Source organism: Triticum urartu, chromosome 5A (assembly GCF_056163025.1).
Source record: "Triticum urartu cultivar PI428250 chromosome 5A, HENAU_Tu73, whole genome shotgun sequence".
NCBI classification, from domain to species: domain Eukaryota; kingdom Viridiplantae; phylum Streptophyta; class Magnoliopsida; order Poales; family Poaceae; genus Triticum; species Triticum urartu.
In genome coordinates, this window is record NC_141877.1 from 428,196,136 (window position 1) to 428,201,175 (window position 5,040).

Sequence of the window (5,040 nt, forward strand, 5' to 3'; positions counted from 1 at the left end):
ACTTGCCCGAGATTCGATCGTCGGTATCCCGATACCTTGTTCAATCTCGTTACCGGCAAGTCTCTTTACTCGTTCCGTAACACATCATCCTGTGATCAACTCCTTGGTCACATTGTGCACATTATGATGATGTCCTACCGAGTGGGCCCAGAGATACCTCTCCGTTTACACGGAGTGACAAATCCCAGTCTCGATTCGTGCCAACCCAACAGACACTTTCGGAGATACCTGTAGTGTACCTTTATAGCCACCCAGTTACGTTGTGACATTTGGCACACCCAAAGCACTCCTACGGTATCTGGGAGTTGCACAATCTCATGGTCTAAGGAAATGATACTTGACATTAGAAAAGCTTTAGCAAACGAACTACACGATCTTGTGCTAGGATTAGGATTGGGTCTTGTCCATCACATCATTCTCCTAATGATGTGATCCCATTATCAACGACATCCAATGTCCATGGTCAGGAAACCGTAACCATCTATTGATCAACGAGCTAGTCAACTAGAGGCTTACTAGGGACATGGTGTTGTCTATTTATCCACACATGTATCTGAGTTTCCTATCAATACAATTCTAGCATGGATAATAAACGATTATCATGAACAATGAAATATGGTATAATAATAACTAATTTATTATTACCTCTAGGGCATATTTCCAACAGTCTCCCACTTGCACTAGAGTCAATAATCTAGTTCACATTGCCATGTGATTAACACTCACAGGTCACATCGCCATGTGACCAACATCCAAAGAGTTTACTAGACTCAATAATCTAGTTCACATCACTATGTGGTTCACACTCAATGAGTTCTGGGTTTGATCATGTTATGCTTGTGAGAGAGGTTGTAGTCAACGGGTCTTGCCATATTGAGATCCCTATGTATTTCGCAAAACTTTATGTCATATCGTAGATGCTGCTACCACGTTCCACTTGGAGCTATTCCAAATTGTTGCTCCATTATACGCATCCGTATCTTCACTCAGAGCTATCCGGATAGGTGTTAAGTTTGCATCGACGTAACTCTTTACGTCGAACTCTTTATCACCTCCATAACCGAGAAACATTTCCTTATTCCTCTAAGGATAATTTCGACTACTTTCTGGTGATCCACTCCTAGATCACCTTTGTACCCTCTTGCCAGACATGTGGCAAGGCACACATTAGGTGCGGTACTTCAGCATGGCATACCGTATAGAGCCTATGACAAGAGCATAGGGGACGACCTTCGTCCTTCTTCTTTCTTCTGCCATGGTCAAGCTTTGAGTCTTACTCAACTTCACACCTTACAACTCAGGTAAGAACCCCTTCTTTGACTGATCTATTTTGAACTCCTTCGAAAACATGTCAAGGTGTGCGTTCTTTGAAAGTATCATCAGACGTCTTGATCTATTTCTATAGATCTTGATGCCCAATATGTAAGCAGCTTTATCCAGGTCTTCCTTTGAAAATCACTCTTCAAACAACCATTTATGCTTTCCAGAAATTCTACATCATTTTGGATCAACAATATGTCATCCACATATACTTATCAGAAATGTTGTAGTGCTCCCACTCACTTTCTTGTAAATACAAGTTTCTAACAAACATTGTATAAACCTAAAAGCTTTGATCACTCCATCAAAACATATATTCCGATTCTGAGATGCTTGCTCTAGTCCAGAGAAGGATTGCTGGAGCCAGCATACCTTTTAGCATCCTTAGGATCGACAAAACCTTTTATTGTATCACATACAACTTTTCTTACGAAAACTGGCAAGAAAACTTGTTTTTGACATCCGTCTGTAATATTTCATAATCGAAAAATACAGCTAATGCTAACATGATTCCGATGGACTTAAGCATCGCTACGGGTGAGAAATTCTCATCGTAGTCAACTCCTTGAACTTGTGAAAAGACTCTTCCCCACAAGTCAAGCTTCGTAGACGGTAACATTACCGCCCACGTCCGTCTTCTTCTTAAAGATCCATTTATCTCAATGGCTTGCCGATCATTGGGCAAGTCCACCAAAGTCCATACTTTGTTCTGATATATGGATCCTATCTCGGATTTCATGGCTTCTAACCATTTGTCAGAATACGGGCCCACCATCGCTTCTCCATAGCTCGTAGGTTTATTGTTGTCTAACAACATGATATCTAAGACAGGATTACCGTACCACTTAGGAGTAGTACATATCCTTGTCGACCTACGAGGTTCGATAGCAACTTGATCCGAAGCTTTATGATCACTATCATTAACTTCCTATTCAACAAACGTAGGCGCCACAGAAAACATCTTTCTATGTTGCATCACTCTCTGGTTGAAGTAAAGGTTCGACAACCTCATCAAGTTCTATCTTCCTCCCACTCAATTCTTTCGAGAGAAACTCCTTCTCGAGAAAGGACCAGTTCTTAGCGACAAACAATTTGCCCTCAGATCTGAGATAGAAGGTATACCTAACTGTCACCCTTGGGTATCCTATGAAGATGTGTTTGTCCGCTTTGGGTTCGAGCTTCTCCGGCTGAAGCCTTAAGCATCGCAGCCCCAAACATTAAGAAACGACAACTTTGGTTTCTTACCAACCAATGTTCATACGACGTCGTCTCAACGGACTTATATGGTGTCCTATCTAAAGTGAATGCAGCTGTCTCTAATGCATAACCTCAAAATAATAGCGGTAGATCTGTAAGAGACATCATAGATCGCACCATATCTCATAAGGTTCGATTACGACGTCCGGACACACCATTACCCTGTGGTGTTCCAGGTGGCTTCAACTGTGAAACAATTCCACAATGTCTTAAGTGTTTGCCAAACTCATAACTCAGAAATTCTCATTGATCAGATCGTAGGAATTTGATCTTCTTGTTATGATGATTCTTAACTTCACTCTGAAATCGCTTGAACTTTTCAAACGTTTCAGACTTGTGCTTCATTAAGTAAATATACCTATATCTACTCAAATCGTCAGTGAAGATGAGAAAATAGCGATATCCACCGCATGCTTCAATTCTCATTGGATCACACGCATCTGCATGTATGATTTCCAACAAGTCACTTGCCCGTTTCATTGTACCTGAAAACGGGGTCTTAGTCATCCTGCCCTTGAGGCATGGCTCGCATGTGTGAAGCGATTCAAAATCAAGTGACTCCAAACATCCATCGACATGGAGTTTCTTCAGGCATCTTACGCCAATATGACCTAAGCGGCAGTGCCACAAGAAAGTGGTACTATCATTATTAACTCTACATCTTTTGGCGTGAACATGTGTATTACCACGACCGAGATTCAATGAACCATTCACATAGGGTGCATGACCATGAAAGGTATTATTCATGTAAACAGAATAACTATTATTCTCTAACTTAAATGAATAACCGTATTGCAATGAACATGATCTAATCATATTCATGCTCAACGTAGACACCTGATAACATTTATCTAGGTTCAATACTAATCCCGAAGGCAAATGGAGCGTGCAATGGTGATCTCATCAACTTTGGAAACACTTCCAACACCCATCGCCACCTCGCCCTTAGCCAGTCCCCGTTTAGTCCGTAGCTTTTGCTTCAAGTCACCAATAATAGCAACTGAACCGGTATCCAATACCCAGGTGCCACCAGGAGTACTAGTGAGGTACACATTAATAACACGTATATACTTCGTTGAAGTTGCCAGCCTTCTTATATACCATGCATTTGGGGTAATTCCGCTACCAGTGACCGTTCCCCTTACAATAGAAGCACTTAGTCTCGGGTTTGGGTTCAACCTTGGGTTCCTTCACTGGAGCGGCAACTGGTTTGCCATCCATGAAGTTTCCCTTCTAGCCCTTGCCCTTCTTGAAACCAGTGGTCTTGTTAGACCATCAATACCTGATGCTCCTTCTTGATTTCTACCTTTTGCGGTCTTAAGCACCGCGAACAGCTCCGGGATAAACTCCATCCCTTGCATGTCATAGTTCATCACGAAGATCTAGTAGCTTAGTGATAGTGGCTAGAGAACTCTATCAATCACTATCTTATCTAGAAGTTTAACTCCCACTTGATTTAAGCGATTGTAGCACCCAGACATTCTGAGCACATGCTCACTAGCTGAGCTATTCTCCTCCATCTTGTTGGCAAAAGAACTTGTCAGAGGTATCACACCTCTCAACACGGGCATGAGCCTGAAATCCCAATTTCATCTCTTGGAACATCTCATATGTTCTATGGCGTTCAAAACGTCATTGGAATCTCGATTCTAAGCCGTAAAGTATGGTGCACTAAACTATCAGGTAGTCATCAGAATGTGTCTATCAGGTGTTCACAACATCCACAGACGACGTTGTAGGGGTTTGCACATCGAGCGGTGCATCAAAGACGTAAGCCTTCTGTGTAGCAGTGAGGACACTCCTCGGACTACGGACCTAGTCCGCATCATTGCTTACAATATCTTTCAACTTAATATTTCTCTAGGAACGTATTGAAACAGGGAGCTACAATGTGAGCTATTTATCTACAACATATTTGCGAAGACAATTTAGACTATGTTCATGATAATTTAGTTCATCTAATCAAATTAATTTAATGAACTCCCACTCAGATAGACATCCCTCTAGTCATCTAAGTGAAACATGATCCGAATCGACTAGGCCGTGTCCGATCATCACGCGAGATGGACTAGTCATCAACGGTGAACATCTCATGTTGATCGTATCTTCTATACGACTCATGTTTGACCTTTTGGTCTTCCGTGTTTCGAGGCCATGTCTGTACATGCTAGGCTCGTCAAGTCAACCTAAGTGTTTTGCATGTGTCCCGAGGCCATGTCTGTACATGCTAGGCTCGTCAACACCCGTTGTATTCGAACGTTAGAATCTATCACACCCGATCATCATGTGGTGCTTCGAAACAACGAACCTTCGCAATGGTGCACAGTTAGGGGGAACACTTTTCTTGAAATTTTAGTGAGGGATCATCTTATTTAAGCTACCGCCGTTCTAAGCAAATAAGATGTAAAACATGATAAACATCACATGCAATCAAATAGTGACATGATATGGCCAATATCATTT